Source organism: Phascolarctos cinereus, unplaced genomic scaffold (genome assembly GCF_003287225.1).
Source record: "Phascolarctos cinereus isolate Bilbo 61053 unplaced genomic scaffold, phaCin_HiC Scaffold_4;HRSCAF=312, whole genome shotgun sequence".
Lineage (NCBI taxonomy): Eukaryota > Metazoa > Chordata > Mammalia > Diprotodontia > Phascolarctidae > Phascolarctos > Phascolarctos cinereus.
The window spans coordinates 548,069,917-548,089,844 of NW_027555847.1; the positions used below are offsets into that span (position 1 = coordinate 548,069,917).

At 40.3% G+C, this 19,928-nt stretch overlaps 1 protein-coding gene across 1 annotated transcript in view; it reads left to right on the plus strand.

Annotated features, from left to right (window-relative positions):
• Nucleotides 1-4,710: 4,710 nt before the first annotated feature.
• KIAA0319 (KIAA0319 ortholog) overlaps nucleotides 4,711-19,928 on the plus strand; it is a 126,742-nt gene continuing 111,524 nt past the window's right edge. Inside the window, exon 1 of the mRNA XM_020986843.2 lies at nucleotides 4,711-5,195. The gene's annotated coding sequence lies outside the window, so the exon portion shown is untranslated. The remainder of the gene's footprint in view (nucleotides 5,196-19,928) is intronic.

Below are 19,928 nucleotides of genomic sequence, written 5' to 3' on the forward strand. Positions count from 1 at the left end.
GAACTCAGGTCTTTCTGACTCTGGGGCCGGTGCTCTATCCCTGTGCCACCTAGCTGCCCCAAGAATAATGTTCTTAAAAGAGCATACCTTAAATCCATATAATACTAACTATTAGAGTATCAACTCACTTATTCAAAAGCCAGATTTCTGATAGAAAACTCTGTAGAGAAAATCCCCAAACCTCAAAAGTAAGGGAAAATGTAAGGAAAATTTTCTGAGTGCCGAAACTGGTCAGGGGTTATTACCTCTACAAAAAAAAAAATTTCTCAGTGGAGCACTTGAAGCCCACCACAATCTACCCACCTTTCCAGAGATCCTCTTCATACCCAGCTAAGCTGGCATATTACTTGTTCTTGGAAGATGTAATACTTCATCTCCCATCTCCCTTCTCCATGCCTTTAAATAGGTCCTCCTCTGTTCCTAGAAAGTGCTTCCTCCTCACCTCTACCTCTTAAGATCCTTAGCTTCCTTTGGGAATTAGCTCCCATGACACCCCCTCCAGAAAGCTTTCCCAGATCCTACCAGTTATGCTCCCTTCTTTCTCACGTTATCTTGTGTTATCTTGTATTTTCTTTCTTTCCCCCCTCCCTTGTAGAAAATAAGCTTAAGGACAAAGATCTTTTCTATCTTTGTGTCCCCAAGTGCCTTATACTGAACTGAGTAAATGTTTGTTGAATTAAATGCTTACAGAGCCTTCACAGTAAAGCCAAACTTGTTTCTTTGGTCTTTTCTTTGAGCTTTACTTACTCTTAACCTTAACATATGGGTGATCAGTTGGAGATAGCAATCACTGTTGTGGTTCAGTCATGCCCAACTCTTTGTGACTCCATGGACCATATTATCTGTGGTTTCCCATTTCCTTCTCCAGCACATTTTCCAGATGAGGAAACTCAGGCAAACAGGGTTAAGTAGCTTTCTCAGGGTCACACAGGTAGTAGGTGTCTGAGGGCAGATTTGAACTTAGGTCTTCCTGACTCCAGGTCTGTTGCTCTATACACTGAGCCATCTAGCTGCCTCCATAGCTATCACTTGACTACAAAACTAGTGTGTGTGTGTGGGGGTGCGAGGCAGTGTTTATGTTTCCCCTCCCCCTCCCATTCAGAACTGAGGTTTCAAGCTGAGATAGCCCTGATGGTATTATTGCAGCTTTATATACTTTCACTTACATTATCTCATACTAGTTGTAAATGCATTTCATATAAGGAAGTTCTCCCCACTCCCACCCCCCTTCCTCATCCTCCCTATCCCCACTGGTCCCTTATTTGTTAGGGAAACATAACCAGATGAAAGCAGTACATATCTTAGGAATGGTCCCTAAGGGTTCTGTTCAATCTTAAGGGAGAGTTCAAAATCCCTCGTCTGGAATTTTGCTCAGCTTCCAAACTTCCCAAGCATTCGAAGTAAAACAACATTAGGGGTTAAGTGAATAAAAAGTCATTTGAATTTGATCCAGGATCCACAGCATAACAACTCTGTTTTCTCAGCTCAGGAGATTGAGAAGCAGCAAACCAGAAGGGGGCAGGTGGAAGTGAGCTATTACAGGGAGCTATTAGATCTTCCAAGAACAAGTAATATGCCAGTTTAGCTGGGTATGGAAAGGTGGGTAGATTGTGGTGGGCTTCAAGTGCCAGGCTGAGAATTTTTCAGCTATTACAGAGAGACAATGAAAAGCTGACCTCACAGAAAAGGTATGCACAGAGCTGTATATTCATAATGATTACTTTGAGTAATGAGAATTGAATTCAACAAATACGTGGTGGGTATTAAGTACCCACCATGCCCAAGGCACATTGCTGGGCAATGGATATACACAAACAAATTAGATACCCTGTCCTTGAGGAGCTTATGTGGAGGGTAGGGGGGTGGGAGTTTGAAGGAAGGGCTTATTGCATTTAAGGCCTAAATCATGTCATAAGTTAGATATCCATATTTAAGAAGGCAGGAAAGTATGCAGTCCATTTCAGAAATAATTTCATCCCAAGCGGTAGTAGCTAGCATTTACATAGTGCTTTAAAATTTGCAAATTGCTGCACATTTGAACTTCACAACAACTCTGGGAGATAGTTGCTTTTATTGTTCCCATTGTACAGATGAAGAAACTGAGACTGAGAAAGGTTAAGCGACTTGCCCAGGGTCACCCAGTTAATAAGTGTCTGGGAGACCTCTAAGTCCAGCACTTCATCCACTGCCCTCTAGAAAAAAAAATTTTTTAGATGTAAGGGCCATTACCTTCTCTGTCTCTTTCTCCTACCCCATGATGGTAAAAATGTTTGTGTACTTTGAACTTTTCACAGTTCAGTGGGAAGCATAGAAATGAGAAGGAAAATAGCACCATTTTGCAGTGGGAAGACATGTCCACCACTTTCCCTTACTAAATCATTGTAATGACTTTTACCCTCAACCAATAAATATTTAGTCACTCCTTTAACTTGTGATTTGGATCTCTTGATCAGTGCCACTTAGTATAATGTTAAAAATCTGTACCCATCTAGGACGGACAGTTTTATTCAGACAGGGATTTAGAAATGATCCTAAAGAGAATTGACCTCCGGTTCTAGGTTCTCTCTCACATTAGTGGGAGTCTCTAAGGCCTGGTCCAAGGCATAGGATCCTAGAATGTAGAACTGGAAGGGACCATAAGAGATCATTTAACCTACCCCCTTCCCCAATTTAACAATTATTACAGTCCCAGACAGAAAATGACTTGGTCAAGGTCACAAATAAAATTCAAATGCAGGTCATTCTCCTCTAAATCCAGTACTCTTTCCTGTACAGCACCGGTATCCTTTATTCCCTATCTCGCTGGCAAATCACACACACATTCTCCTTTTGTCCTTCAATATCTTCTGGTGTGCCCGCAATCACCTCATTAGTATGGGAGCAGATGAGACAGGTGCAGCACTAGACAAATGAACTCAACTGGGGAGGCGTTTAATCCCCTGCCCCCCTCCCACTTGCCTACTCACATACAAGCTCCGATGCAAGTGCTCCTGCCTCCCCTGCCTGCCCAATGCCTTGTGTGTAAATGTGTGTGCTTCCATTTTTAGGGTGGTTGTGTGTTTGTGTTAGGTATCTGTGTGTTTTCTGTGTGTACATATGAATGAATGAAAATGCATTTACCTGCTTATTAGAGGACAAGCACAGTGCTCAGCTGCTAGGAGTACTGAAGCAAAAACAAAACAAAAGAAACACTGCCCTCAGGGAGCTTACTAGATTCAAATAGAAAGAACAGAGAGGAATGGTGGCCAGGGAAGGGAGTTTTGGTCTGAGGAGTCACAGGGATGGTGGGTTGAACCATAGAACAACCATTTGACACACCTTTTCTTTCTTTTAAAAATTTATTTAAATTCTTTTTATTTCATCTGTTGGGTTTTTGTGTTTGTTTCATTTTTGCTAGGCAATGGGGTCAAGTGACTTGCCCAGGGTCACACAGCTAGTAAGTGTCAAGTGTCTGAGGCTGGATTTGAAGTCAGGTCCTCCTGACTCCAGGGCTAATACTCTTTCCACTGCACCACCTAGCTGCCCCGTATTATTTTTTTAAATTTAATTTTTGGATGCCCCTCAATTGGGGAATGGCTGAACAAGTTGTGGTATATGAATGTAATGGAATACTATTGTGCTATAAGAAATGATGAGCAGGCAGACATCAGAGAAACCTGGAAGGACTTGTATGGTCTGATGCTGAGTGAAGTGAGCAGAACCACGAGAACATTGCACCCAGCAACAGCCACATTGTGAGATGACTAACGTTGATAGGCTTAGCCCTTCTCAGCAATGCAAGGATCTAAGACATCTCTAAAGGTCTTATGATGGAAAATGCTATCCACATTCAAAGAACGAACTATGGAGTTTGAATGCAGATTGAAGCACACTATTTGCTACTTTTTTTCTTCTGTTTTGTTTTGTTTTCTCTTGTGGTTCCTCCTATTTGTTCTAATTCTTTCTTACAACATCACTAATGTGAAAATTTAATAGGAATGTATATGTATAGCCTATATCAGATTTCGGGCTGTCTTGGGGGGGCAGAAGGGGAGAAAAATTTAAAACTCAAAAGTTTATGGAAGTGATTGTTGATAAATCAAAATAATGAAAAAAATTATTTATTTTTGACGGTTTTGTAAAAATTTGAGTTCCAAATTCTTTTCCTCCCTGTAACCCTTCCCCCACCCACTGAGAAGGCAAGCAATGTGTCAATTATACATGGAAAATCAGGCAAAATGTATTTCCGTCCTAGCCATCTCTCTCTCTCTCTCTCTCTCTCTCTCTCTCTCTCTCTCTCTCTGTCTCTCTCTCTCTCATACACACACACGCACACACACAAAATGCAAGAAAAAGTAAGTAAGAAAAGTACTTCAATTTGCATTCAGAATTGATCATTTCTCTTTCTGGAGATGGATAGCATTTTTCATCAGAAACACCTTTTCCAGAAGCAATTACAGTATTGATTTGATGGTTGATGATTTCTACCAGAGCTAGAGATGATAGCCGCTATTGTGCAGGACAGTGAGTGAGTGAGTTTGTGTGTGTGTGTGTGTGTGTGTGTGTGTGTGTGTGTGTGTGTGTGTGTATGCGCTCGCGAGCACCTTCAGGTGTGTTTCGCTGGGATTTGAGACAGTGCGTCTATGACTGGGCGTGTGCTTAAAGGGAGGAGGAGAAGAAGGGAGAGGCGCGGTGTGCACGTTGTCCTGGTAACGGTGGTCCAGGCTGCGTCACGCGCGCGCAGGCCGGCACCTGCCAAAGCTTCCGCAGCCAGGAGCCCCAGGGCGCGAGCCACATCCTTCAGCGCGCCTGAGCTCCCCCGCGTTGTCCAAGATGGTGTGGCCAGCTCTGGTGGAGGCGGGCGGTGCCCCTGCTGCAGCTGCTGCCACCACCGTCGCGGCTGGTCCTGCTCCCCCTGCCTGAGGCAAAGAGAGCAGCCGCCGCTGCCTCAGCACCGCAGGAAAACTACGCTGGGGATCTGAAGCTGCTTTGGCAACCACCTCTAGTCCAGAGGGAACGGCGGGGAAGAGGAATGAAGAGCTTCGCGTTGATGGGTTGCTAACTCCTTTCGAATTCTTGACGGAATCTGTGTGCGAGGTTGCACAGGCAGATGATGACGGGGAAAGAGAGGAGCAGATGCTTCGATGAATGACATTTCCAGGCCTGGGGGTCCGACAAGGAAGAGTATCTTCTGACTGAGCAGCGCCGTTGTCCAGGTACGGTAGCTGAACCTCCCTAATGGGTGCTGACGAAGTAATGAAGACTCGGAGTGCTGATGTTGGAGGGCTATTTCAAAGAAATGCAGAACAGCTAAATGGAGTGTAAGCCTAGGAGGAGATGGGAGCAGATGCTGTGGGTTTTTTGTGGTTCTGGTACAGTTGTCAGTTCCGAGTTGGAAGCGCTGATTGCTGCAGAGAAAATAATTGTTTGGGATTGGGGTGGAGCCCGGGAATGGAAAGTGCTCTCAGCGGGCTGCCCAGCCTCATGGAATTAATTTTCTTTAGGCTGTTTTTTTATTTGAAATGCTCTTGCCTAGTTTTACTTTGCCTAATCTTGTCACACTGGCTGGGAAGTCAGGAAGCCACTGTGATCTACATTGGTGTAGGAAGCTTTCACACCGATGCAATCAAGGACCCATCACTTTGTCACCTATTAAATTTATTGCATTAGCTTAGCCCAGACTGTAGCTTAAGGATTTTTAAGATTTTCGTTTCTGTCCTTTTGAACTTCATTAACTGGGACGTTAATCTGAAAAGATGAAAGTCACCATTCTTTCTGTGAGTTTGTAATTCTCTTAATGGTAAGGAAGGAAAATGATGGTTTGAGTATTTATGTGTAATTATCACTTGTTCATTTTTTAACCACTGGATGGTTCTACAACATAGTTGTTTTGTGAAGAATAAAAATTTATGAACAAGAATAAGAAGGTTATAGTATTAGCCACATAAAAGTAATTGAAGCCACCAGATATGTATTTTCAAATATATATTTTATTATAAAAATACTAACCTCTGTCAATAGATATACATTCAGATATACAAACCTATCAACACATTTATTCATATATACAAACAAGAAAAATAGAAAGGGTTTTGTTATTGCTGTTAAAGGGAAAGGCATTTACTGTTATCCTTATTGCGTTGAATCTGGAATGCATAATTGTTGAAAATATTTACAACCTGTTGTATAGAAGACCAAGCCAGAGAAGATACTGGAGATCTACAACAAGAATCCAAAACTATTCCTAGTGATTATTATTTTAAACTTGTGTTTTGATTTAAAGATGCTAAGCACATTGAAAGTATCAATTCAGATAAAAACTGAGGAGATATTGCATATGCATTTAGAAAAAGGAGCATACAAATACAGCATCCCAGGACTTCCTGAGGTGAGAGCTGTTTTAAACGTTCGCTATTGCCAACTCATAATTCTATGAAAGTGACCATACATTCATAAAAACGGCTACAGTTTAATATATTCCCATTTAGAATTTTAAATAATGTAACATCCATATGAAATATAACATCCGTAATTGTGTGCGAACTTAAAAAGGATGAGCTTGTTATTTAAATACTTATGATTTATTCATAAACATTTGTTTTGTTTCAACCAAATCAAAGGAAAAAATGCAATTTAAATTTCTTTAAATATAAAGATTATATATGCGTTTGAAGTGGATTTTCCCTGGCACCATCAGTATCATTTATTAATTGTGCCCAAAGCTTGTTCTCATACATTCATGATAGCAGGTCACTTTAAAATGTGTAAATTGGCTTTTTCCCAGCATGTTAATTAATACAGGCACATTCACTAAATCATAACAATTACATTTAAAACAGGGGAGGATCCTTGGCTGAGGGAAGGAGATCAATCTGAATAACCTGTTTAAGACCTTAAAAAAGTCTTCCCCTCCTTCCCTTCCTCTGTCCTTTCCTCCCAATAGTATCTTGCAAAGACATGAGGTTGCCTTGCTGGGAAATTCTGATATTTTTTCAATCCACTTCCTTGTCTTTGCTCATAGGAAAATTATATTTAGTAAGGGGTTAATTTGACCACTGCCTATGTAATTAAGACAATGCTGTCATAGAAATAGGTCAATTTAGACTCCTTAATTGTCTTCTTTCAATAAAATCATCTTCACTTTCTTTATTTCACTTTAATGTGAGAAGCAATGTGGCGTAGTGGATAAGAGTTGACCTAGGGGTTAGGAAGATCTGGGTTCAAGTTCCATTTCTGCCACATATTGACTGTGTAACCCATAGCATGCCATGCAAGTATCAAATGAAAAAAATATATGTCAAGTGCTTTGTAAACCTTTAAACATAATGTAAATGCCAGCTATTTGGTAGCTAGGTGGCACAATGGGTAGAGCATTGGATGTGGAATCAGAAAGACATGAGCCCACTTCATAAGGGGGCAGCTATGTGGTGCAGTAAGAACATTGGCCCTGAAGTCAGGAGGACCTAAGTTCAAATCCAGCCTCAGACCAAATACTTAACACTTACTAGCTGTGTGACCCTGGGCAAGTCACTTAACCCCAATTGCCTAAAAAAAAAAGAAAGAAAGAAAGAAAGAAAGAAAGACATAAGCCCAAATCAGGCCTCAGACACTTATTAGCTATGTGACCTTGAGCAAGTCACTTGGCTGCTGTCTGCCTCAGTATCCTAATCCATAACTTGGGGAAATAATAGCACCTACTTCTCAAGGCTGTTTTGAGGATAAAATGAGATAATATTTGTAAAGCAGCTTAGAAGCTTTAAAGAGCTGCTTATAAACACTAGCTATTATTAATTATGATTATCAGCATACTCACGCTTTTCAGCAATATTCAAGATATTTTCTTCTGTTTTGGAATCAGTGACCACTCACCCTACTTGTTACCTTCAGCTATTTTCCTTTTGAGCCCTTGTTCTAAAAGACAGTGAGGCGTGTTGCCAATATTGTGAGCTTTTTAAGTCTTCTTTGATTTCCATGTTTGCCATTGTACCAGAAACTTAAAATCACAGAATTTTCTAACTCAAAGGAACCCTTAAACTAACCTAAGTCTGTTTCTTTAGATAGATTTCTGGCTGCTAGATAATCAGGGTTTTGTTTCAGTGTAAAAATATCTACGTACATATGAATGTTTATGCATATGTCACTGGTTCTAGTCCAAAGAAGGGAAGGACAATTAGCAAAGGAATTATTTACAGTATCTCTTACGTTTATGTTGCTTGGGCTAATTATTTGCAAATAAGATCATAAAATCATTGAATAAAAATGGACTTTATAGGTCCCTTGGTTGACAGGGTTCAAATATAGTGTCCTTTGACAGCATGGTGGCCTGTAACACTCCCAAGTATGGCCTGAACCAGATTAAAATATAATTGGGAAGTATTTAACAAAATAAATAAAAATGCAATAAAACATAGGTGATGTTAATATGTGGTTTTCTTAGTCAATATGCAGCCTTTAGGGATCTTTATGTACAGGTTAATAGATTAATATTAATAAATTAATAAATATATTAATAGCCCCAGTTTCTATTTGAGTTTGACACCATATCCAATATCCCTCTATCTCAGTAATCAATTTTTTCTCTTTTTTGGGGGTGGGGCTAGGCAATGGGCTTAAGTGACTTGCCCAGGGTCACACAGCTAATAAGTGTTATGTGTCTGAGGTCGGATTTGAACTCAGGTCCTCCTGAATCCAGGGCCGGTGCTCTATCCCACGCCACCTAGCTTCCCCTCAATAATCTTTTCTAAAGCATTCAAGCAGCCCCTGATTGTTCAGAATTGGACACTATTCTAGTGCATTCTCTTATAGAGAATTCACTATCTCACAAGTAGGTACATTCTATTTTTAAACAGCCTAAATTATTAGGAAGTTTTTCCTTTAATATTAAGCCCAAATAGGTCTCCTGGTAATCTACCTGTTGTATCTGGTTTAGCCTTCTGGAACTATCTAGAATATCTTATTCTTCTTCCTCTTGATAATCTTTTGGATTTTTGAAGATAGCTATCATGGGTTCTCTTCCCTTTAGTCTTTTTTTCTCTAAACTAAACACCTAGCTCCTTCAATTATTCTTTACATGATATTATTTCAGTCTGAATATTTTTAATCTCAATTTTTTCTCTCTAATGTAAGCTAACCTCAAGTATCGAAACATTTTCTTTATTTTTAATTTTAAAAACACTTTATTGGTACTTTTTGTTTTACTTCTGCATCTTTATTTTTAATTTTTTCCAATTACATGTAAAAAATTTTTAACATAATTTAAAATTTTGAATTCTAAATTCTTTCCCTCCCTCCCTTCCCCTACTTCTGTTTCTTCTAATCTATCCCTCTCCTACCCTTTCCAGAGAGCCATCCTTTAAAGCAAAGAGCAAGAGAAAAGGAAAACAGTTCAGCAAAACTAAACAACACATCTTACATATACAGTGATCCACACTCATAGCCATCCACCTCTGCAAAAAAAATGGAAAGAGATAACTTCTCATAGTTTTTTGGGGGAGTCTGGTTTGGTCACAATTTAACAGCATTCAGTTTTGATTGTTTTGTTGTTGTTTCTATTTACAGTGTTTTAGTCCTGTATTTTTTTTTGGTTCTGCTTGCTTCACTTTGCATCAGTACAAATAAATCTTCCCACATTTCTTTGTACACTTCCCATTCATTGTTTCTTGCAGCACAATAATACATATGCTGCACCTCACCACATCTAAGTCAGAAAAAATGGGATATGGAAGCTGCACTTCTCTGGCATGAAGAATTGAGGAAAGAAGTAAAAAAAAAATTACATGTGTACATACTGTATCCTTCAAGAGGAACATGAGGTCTTTGAGGGCAGAGATTGTTTTGTTTTTGCCTATTACGGTAGCCAGCATTTGTTATTGCCAACATATTCCACAAAAAAGCCTCATAGCCCTGAGCTTATTGGTAGATCAGGGTTCTGATTTCAAGAACCCTCTTCTTCTCCTGGTCTTCTTCCTTGTGTCTCATAGAGGCTCAGTGTCTTCATTTACCTTCCCTACCTAGCCCGAAATTCAGGTGTCTGATTGCAAGAGACATGATTAGACAGCAGTTCATCTGAAAAAAAAAGTCTGGGGATTTAGTGGACTTAAAGAGGTAGCTGGGTGGTGCAGTGGATAGGGTGCTAGGCCTTGAGTTAGGAAGACCTCAATACAAATCCAGCTTTAGACACTTAATAGTTGTATGACCCTGAGCAAGTCACTTAACCCCTGTTTGACTCAGTCTCTTCAACTGTAAAATGTCCAACTCCATTTGGGGTTTTCTTGGCAGAGATATTGAACTGGTATGGCATTTCCTTCTGTAGCTCATTTTACAAATGAGGAACTGAGGCCAGGTTTGAACTCGGGAATTTGAGTCTTCCTGACTTCAGGCCCAGCACTCTATCCATTGTGCCACCTAGCTGTCACCAAATCGCTAATAACAGCACCCAACTTCCTGGGTTTTTGTAAAGATCAGATAAGGTAGTTGTAAAGTGCTTAAGACAATGCTTGGTACATAGTAGGTGCTATATAAATGCTTATTTCCCTTCTTCCCTACTAGAAGTTTTTTTTTGGGGGTTGTTTGTTTTGTTTTAGGCAGTTAGGGTTAAGTGACTTGCCCAGGGTCAAACATCTACTGAGTGTCAAGTGTTTGGTCTGAGGCTTGATTTGAACTCAGGTCTTCCTGACTTCAGGGCCGGTGTTCTATTTACTGTACCACCTAGCTGCCCCTCCCCCAACTAGAAGTTGTTAATGGTATGATATGGAAGCCAAAGAAGCTCCAGTGATTCAGGTGACATCAAGAGGTATAGGGGCTAAAAATAAAGAGGTGATGGTCTCCTTGTACTCTGTCCTGGTCAAATTCCATTCGTTGGGGCACATTTTAGGAAGGCCCTGGATAAACTGGAGAATATCCAGAGAAGGGCAACCAAGATACTGAAGGACACCATGATCATTATATATCATGAGAATTTGAAGGAACTGTGGATGTTTAATCTAAAGAAGAGAAGATTTTGGTATAATATGTATGCTCCCTTTGAGTACTTGGAAAGACTACCATGAAGAAAAGGGCCCCAGACCTAGGAGAAATGGGTGAAAATTATAAAGAGGTATGGGCTTGATTTAAGGGGAAACTATTACGGCTATTCCAAAATGGATTGGGCTACCTTGGAAAAATAATGGGTTATCCAGTACTTGAAGTCTTCAAGCAAAGACTGGGTGACCATTTGTTGAGTATGTTGTAGAGGGGATTTTTCAGTCATAATTGGACTAGATAAGTCCCTACCAACATGAAATTCTGTACTCTGATCTGTTCAAAGCCCCTAGAAGAAAGGTAGGGAACATGGACAAATAGGAATGGGAGCATTAGAAAGAAGGCATTGAAAGGTTATTGGCTTCTTCTCCATCATTCTTCCTCTCAGGGGAAGGGGCTGACTGTGGTCTTGGATCTTTCTCCCTCTGTGAGGGGCCTGGTGGGGTTGTCTTATTTTGTATAGAACTTAAACCTCCCAATATTTCATGTCAAACAATTTCTATTCCTTTATTGATTTTCACTGAGAAATTCATGTAATTACAAATACACAGAACCTCAGTTTGAGGGTATTTCTGAAGCCATTAAGCCTACCCCATAACTACAAAAATCCCTTTTACAATTCTGTTCATTCTTATTTTCTTTTGGAGAGTACCTGTGCTGAAGATGAGGATGATTACAGTGACAATGACAGCCATTATTGGTTACGAATCTATAAAATGACAATTCAGTTTACTAGCATTTAAGTGACTGCTTGGTGTAGGGCACTGTCCAGGGTGCTAGAAATGCAAAGCAATCTCTGCCCTCAATAACTTCTATCCTATGTTGTCTTTCATGACAGTGCTATCTGTTTTCAGAGTACTGAGTATCTGAAAGGCCTGCAAGGGAAGGTTTTCAGAAAATATGTGTTGCAAATCACAAATTGCCTTTCCCTTTAATGTCTACCTCCAGGCATCAATAGAAAGGAAGTGTTAACTACAATGGCCTGAGGGCAGTGAACAGTGGATGGTCTCTCAGGACATGCTTTGGTATAGAGAAGGCACAATGTTCTTTGTCTAGCTCCAGGGATGTGAAGAGAAACTGTGGGAAGAACAGCTCGGAAACATTTTCATACCCTCTTTAGGATGCTAATTATTCAAAATTCTGTGTATATGCTACACAATCTTTATTTGCTGAACCCAGAGATCATTTCTGAGTGTTTAGGCAGCCTCTTCTAAACGGACCATGCTCTGTGTTTGTTTTTTTTTTCAGCCAACTCAATGGAAAGATTTAGTACGTTTTCAAAAATGATTCATTTGTCCCTTTATCATCAGGAGGACTGGTCTACCAATTCAGCATTCTTTCCCTACCTTCTCTTGTACCATTTCTGGTAAGCCAACAATTCCTTTACCTAATGTCAGGGAGTACTATTGTTAGGTGAGAACTCTCTGGCTGTTGATTAGAAATCAGGAATATAATGTAAAGAGATGCAGAGTTCATGGTTTCAGGTCTAATTATTGATTTTGACTGAACAAAAAAATCATATTTCTTAACATCTGCATGTATCGCTCCCCTTTCCTACCAATCATCCAAAGAAATTTGATGTATAGCTTGCCGAGTCCAAGCTTACAGCCTTTTTTCAGGGGTTGTCTCTGTGACAGTCTTCCATCCCTTGACATCTATCTTTGGACTTCTGTCTCAACCATAGAACTGTATATAGCAAAGAACAAAGCATATACTCAGCTAGGAGTCAGTGAACTATTTAGATAGGGAGAGTCTGAAGTGAGTCGATGGAGAAATGAAAATGCTGAGATGATGGAAAGCTAAGCATTTCCCAGAATCAGCAGTCCATTTGAAGGCCTAGGGTACACATGCAAGGTTTCATCTTTCAGCAATTTTTTTCCCAATGTGGAAGCAATGTCTTCAGTAGTACCTAATCCTGATGTTTTATGAGACTGAGGCTGTGATACAGATACATTAAGTAATTAGCCTTTCTTTATAAAATGATAATAATGTTTATACTGCCCACTTGACAGTGTTATTGTGAGGAAAATGCTTTGGAAACTTTAAAGAGCTATGAAAATGTGAGTTGTTTATTATCATTATTAATTATTATTGTCATTATCCTTGAATTTTAAGGTGATGGAGGTATACAGTTTGGAATTAGCAGGCTGAAAATTTCCAGTTGAAATCTGTGCATCTTTCACTCTTTGTTGCCTTCACTTCAATATTCAGTTCAAAGTGCACTGTCATTTCTTTCCAAAATGTATCACAAACTCATCCTTTTCTGTCCATTTCCACTGCCACTGAATTGGTTTAATCCCTTGTCACCCCTTGTCTACATTACTGTGCTAGTTTCCTAATTGATTCTTCAGCGCTACTCTCCCTGCACCCTCTAATCAGGCAACCACTATCCAATTAATCTTCACAGAACATTGCTTTTCCCATGTCACTCCCTTGATGAGAACCTCTGGAGACTTTATTACTAGAACAGATTTAGTCCAAATTTTTGGCCTTGTGCATAAACCACCCCCTCCCCACTTTGGCTCCACAGACACACACACACACACACACACACACACACACACACACACACACACACACACCCCTTGCCCATCCAACCTTAATTTTTTACTGTTATTACTTTTACATGAATCCTTTCTTGCTTCCCTAGCTATTATCTCCTTCTACCTCCAAATTACCTTTTATTTATTTTTCCTAGGCTTGGTGAACATGTCTCCACTGAGAGAATGCCCTAGCAACTAGAACAATGCTGTGTATGTCCTAGAAGCTTAATAAATATTGATTGCCTAAACTAATCTCCTTATTGCCCTCCATTTTCTACTCCCCCCCCCCCCCCCGCCAAAAGCCTGGAATGGTCTCTTCTCTCCTTCTCTACCCACCAACAGAATGCTTAGGGGCAGCTAGGTGGCACAGTGCAAAGAGCACTGGCCCTGGAGTCAGGAGGACCTGAGTTCAAATCAGGCCTTAGACACTTGACACGTACTGGCTGTGTGACCCTGAGCAAGTCACTTAACCCCACTGCCTAGCCAAAACAAACAACAAAAACAGAATGCTTAGCACTTCCTTCAGGTTAGTTCTTTCTTTTCCATGAAGCCTTTCTTAGCTACCATAGCCAATATGAGCTTTCTCTTCTCTGGATCCCTACTTGATTACCTACTCTAAGGTTTTGTGATTTCATTAGTGTGACTTCACCAGTGCAGATCACTAACTCTGTAAGAGAGGTAGTCAGGTATAGTAGAAAGAGTCCTGGATTTGGGATCAAAAGACTAGAGTTCAAGTCTTGACAATTCTGCTTACTAGCTGTGTGGTTTTGGGCAAGTTACTTTTCCTCTTAAAGCCTCATGCTCTCCACATGTAAAATAAGAATGATCATAATTGTAATGTGGTATAGTAGAAAGAGTGACAGGGTACAGGAAATTGAGGAAAAGTGCTGGGCTTAGAGTCTGAGAGGCCTAGGTTCAAATCTTTCCTCTGACATTTACTAGCTGTGTGACCTCAGATAAACCAATGTCTCTGAGCCCAAGTTTCCATATCTTAAAATGGAGAAAATAATTTCCAGAGTGTCCACCTTAAAGAGTTGTTATGAAGACCAGAAAAGATCACATATATAAAGCACTTTGGAAACATGAAAGCAACATATAAATGTCAGCCATTACTATCATTGCTGCCTACTTTAGGGAGAGGTTTTTGTTGTTGTCTGAGGCAGATTTGAGCTCAGGAAAATGAGTCTTCCCGATTCCAGGCCCGGCACTCTATCCACCTCGCCACCTAGCTGCCTTTTATGGAGAGATAGCATGACATAATAGATAGAGGGCCAGCTTTGGAGTGAGGAAGGCTGAGGTTCAAGCTTGTGGTTTTAGCTCTTGCTCCCTTTGAACTTCTGTCTTCCTTTTTCCCATGCAGGGCAGAACACCAACAATCTGAACAATTGGTTTTTAGTAACTGGGTAACTCTTGAAGATTTGGAGGGTTTACGTGAGTGGTTGTGTATGACTGTAGTGTTTTATGATGACTTGGAGGTCTCTGATTACAGTGTAATATTAATTAACTAATACTAATAACTAGCATTTATATAGTGCTTTAAGTTTTTGCAAAGTGCTTTACGTCTCATTGGTCTTTGCAACAACTCTCTGAGGTAGGTGCTAGATATGCTTTTGCTGAATGAGTAGAACACAGGAGTAAGTAGTGCCCTATTTCCTACAACTTTTGGATTTAAGAACCCCTCTGAGGGGCAGCTAGGTGGCACAGTGGATAGATCTCTGGCCTTGATGTCAGGAGGACCTGAGTTCAAATCCGGTCTCAGACACTTACTAGCTGTGTGACCCTGGGCAAGTCACTTAACCCCGATTGCCTTACCAAAAAGCAAAAAAAAAAAAAGGACCCCTTTGGCCTCTGGAGCCTCTAAAAACAGCAGAGGCTTCTTTTGGTTGTAGTTGCATTCATGCTTTGCAGTCTATCAAGGGGAGGCAGCATGATCTATTCACTGGAAAAAACATTTACATTTTAACAACTTGAAATTTTAAAACAATGTACTAAAGATGAAAGTAAGAACTACCAACCTGGGTTCCAGTCTTAACTCTACCTGTGTGACTTCAGAGAAGTCACTTCTCTCTGGGTCTCAGTTTGCTCATCTGTGAAATGAAATATTGGCTCTTTCCAGGCAAGCTTTGTCCAATCCTGTGTTCTCCAGGCTCTAGAACACTTGGCCAGACCCATGGCCACTGTCCAGGAGCTAATATAGATTAACATCTTCTCTGCACCATCCCTCAAAGCTCTCTCACATGCCAGCCATGCAGCCTGGAGCTTAGTTACCTGGAAGGACCTGCCAATACCTGTACTCACTAGAGTATCTTCTGTTACCAGATTAGTGGCTATTGAAGTCCAGTTGTGTATAACTCTCCGGTAGTAAATGGAACCATCAGATAAACTTAGGAGCCACATGGGTGCTTATGGGTTGGAGCCCACTGGGCCAGCAGAGGAGAACAAATTATATTCTTCCCTTGATAGAAGGCTTTATTAGCAGTGGCATATTCACATGAGATGCCAAATCACTGCAAGATAGTGGCAGACAAAGCCTTTTTGGTATTTCAGGTTTTAAAGCTTAGAACTGCACTATGACTTTTGGGGCACCCAGTATAGTCAGTGAGGGAGGAATAAAAGAAAAAAAAAGAAATGATGGGCATACCCTAACTATCGACATTAATTGGTGCCTTTAAAAACAGCAGTGGCAGGGAGTTATTTAGCTCCATAGGAACAATGTTATATATATTATCAATGTGAAAAAGCATTCTGCTCACCTCCTGACAGAGAGATGATGAATTCAAGGTATTTAATGAGATGTACATTTTTGGACCTGGCCAATGTGGGGAATTGTTCTGCTTGACTTTTTTTTTTTAAATAAAAGACTATGTTTTTCTAGGGGAGTTACCAATATAATTGCCAAAAAAAGAAGTAGAAGAGAAAGAAAAGAGGGTCATTGAAGCACTGTCCTTCCCCAGGGCTACCAGAACTCTCTTACATATTGACACATTATGGTGGCCAGAGAACTGAAAGAGGCGTCCCTTCCTGCGGGTATTGGTGTACCTCATGTTATTGGTGACATAATGTTGACCTGGCCAGATAAGGCCATGATGACAGAGGCAATAGATTAGATGGTAGCCCCTATGGCAGACAAGAGAACACTAAGAAAAGTCAAGGTCTAGCCAACTCAGTCAATGGAATACAGTGGAGGGGGAAAGCCCAGCGGATTCCAGGTACAGACTGGAATAAGTTATTGACTCTTGGTTCCCCACAATTTAAGAGGAAGCCCAGGGACTTACTGGACTCTTTAGATTTTGGAAAGTCCATATTCACCTCCTGGACATCCTAATGGTCCCCATTTACTAAGTCACACTTGTAGTTACAAGTCAATGTCTTTCAAGTGGGGTCCAGAACAGGCTACAGCTCTGAAAGATGTAAAGTAGGCTGCCCAGAAGTCTCTCCCCTTCAAGGCCCATGTTTCTGGAGGTCTCTGTCAATAAAGGGTAGGCTAGGGGGGATCCTTTGGCAGGCACGAAGGGGTGGCAGCCACTCAGTATATTGCTTTGAAAAGCAATTACTTGCCTCTTACTGGGCCCTAATTGCTACTGATTAGATGACACAGGGTCATGCAATCAATCACTTTTTGTCCAAAGTTGCCTATTATGAGTTGAGTGATGCAGGATGGTCTCTTCTAGCAACACAGATAGAGTATATATGATGCTTCTGTTGCTAAATGGAAATTATGTTAGAAATCATGCTCACCTGCACTGATACCTCTAGTATTAGTGCTCTTCGCGAATAGGTGGTAACTATGCCAGGAGATGAGGCCTCTAGTACAGACTCTAGAACCCTGCCTCCTCTGCTGGCTCGGTGGTCTCCAGCAATAAGGACCCACCTGGCTCCTGAGGAATGCCATTTTTTCTGCTTATCTGATGGTTCCGTTTACCACCAGAGAAGCATACACACCTGGACTTCAATAGCCACTGATCTAGTAATAGAAGATGCCCTAGTGAGTGCAGGTATTGGCAAGTCCTTCCAGGTGATTTAGCTCCAGGTTTGTGAGAGAGCTTTGAGGGACTGGGCAGAGAAGATATTAATCTATACTAACTCCTGGGCAGCAGCCATGGGTCTGGCCAAGTGGTCTGGAGAACACAGGAATGGACAAATCTTGCCTGCTGATCTAGCAAATATATGCTATACTGAGCACCTGAAATGTGCCAGCATGCTGTTACAGGCATTTTCAGACATGGCCTCAGCCTTTGAAGAACCTATGGACCAGAAACTTGGAAATCTTCAGATTACTTGGGGAAATTTGGAAGATGTTCTTTCTATCATACTGAAAGAAAAGAAGCCAGAATTTGGTGAATTTTTAAAAAGCATCACATTTCTTCATGGTCCCTTTTCCAATATTAGGACTTAGGTTATATTTAATCTGTATGTTCCTTGCTTAATGGAAAGGGAAATTCCTATTAATTTGACTGTTTATAAGTTTGGATTTGGGAACACTGAGTTTTTTTAAAAGTGAGGCACAATGGTATTGTTTTTATTTAATAATGCCAGAAGTACTTAGAAGTCTTGATATTGATAAAAAAGACGTGGTGAGTTTGCCTGCAGTTTATAGTTCATGCTGATACGCAAATTAGCATTTCATTATCTTTTCAGGAGCTCTGTTATACATTCATTTACAAGATTCATATTTCAGCAGCTATAAAATTGGACAGTAATTATGTTTGCTTAATTTTCTCTTTGGCAGACTGAAGAAGTCAAGTTATAGTTTCTTATTTTAAAGAACTGCTGGTGAACATCCATGCCACAAGCAAACTCATCTGTTATTCTACTATTAGTGTCCCTTCATTGAATGGTCTTAAAACATCAGAATGTGAATGGTCATTATTACAAAGGGTTCCTCTTTCAGATTATCTTTGGTATGTCAGCTGAAGACATTTCATTTCACAGATAAGCTGCTTAGATAAATATGAGGAGATAAAGACCTCTTTTGTATTTTTTATTTTTCTTGACCTTCTTCCTCCACAATTTTCTCCTTGTTTTTGTGTTGAAATTAAACTTACTGCCAGTTGATAAAAAAAAAGTTTTAAAATTTATGTTTGAAAAAATATTTAAAAATTTAAAAAATTTAAAAAATTTAAAAAATATTTTTAAAAGTCATGTTTTTCATTTTAGACTATCAGAAACTCTGATGTTTCTCTTGATGAATTATGTTAAAGAATCATAAAATTGGAAATCACCTTGGAGGTCATCTAGCATAAATTTCTATGCAGTAAGGGAATCCCTTTTCTAGTATCCCTGATACACTGTTATCTAGCCTCTCCTGGAACAGGTCCTGTGAGGATGAGCTCATTCTCTTAAAATATAGCACTTAAATGTTCTTTTTGACTGAATAAAAATCTACTCTTCTGTCAAGGAGTTGGTCCAGCTTCCCAGCCTAGAGGTCCCAAAATGTAATCACAGAAAGTAAAAAGACAGATTGAACAAGGTTATTAACTGTAAACATGTGGCTACATAGTGGTGGTCCCTTTACTGAAGTATGAAAAAATTCCTTGATTGAATTTGAAAGGGAGCCTGATCCTTGTTTGGGCAAAATATTAGCCATGTCCTCAGGTTACCCTTAAAAGACAAACAGTTTTGAGAGGAGATTAGGATCAGTCCCTGCTGGGAACAGCTTTATGGTTGTATGGGGTGAAGAGTGGGAGCCGGGATTCATCTTTACTCTTCCCACATGGACCGAGGCAACTGGCAGCAGAGCTACTTGATCGATTGGAGATACTCTATCCAGGGTTTGAGAGCTTCTCAGTTTGGGAGAATTCAGGGAGAAGCCAGCGATGGAGCAGAGGCACACGTTCTCCAGTCTGTGTCTTCAGACACAGTGGCAGTCACTTGACAGAGATAAAAAGATCTAGTATTTTTCAATCGATAGAGAGGCTGCAGGAAAAGAGAGAGAATTCTGAGGCCCTACAGTATGGGCGCCGTGAGTTGCCTCATATTTTCTTTCCACAGGTTTATTTTTGGGAGGTTGCGTCTCAGGTTAATGAGGAAAGATGATATTTTATAGTTACTATTCTTCCTATCCAGAGTTGAGCACAGTGCCTGAAACATAGAAGGTGATTAAGAAATGCTACTTTACTGTATCATCTCAGTAAATGCCATAGCTTTGAGGTAATTGTGTCTACTGGCTGACTAGGAGCTACGGTGCTACAGTTTTAGTCCGCCGGGTATCCCTTGAAGTATGCTGTAGTTGACACTCTCCAGGGAGTAACTCAGAGGGGATGTGGCACTTCCATCCACTGTTGCTTATTTTTCCACTTTGGAGCTATTCAGAAAAATCTATTCCTTTTTTCACATCACCTCTTTAAGTATTTCAAGATAACTTTGCTATCTCCCTATTCCAAGTTT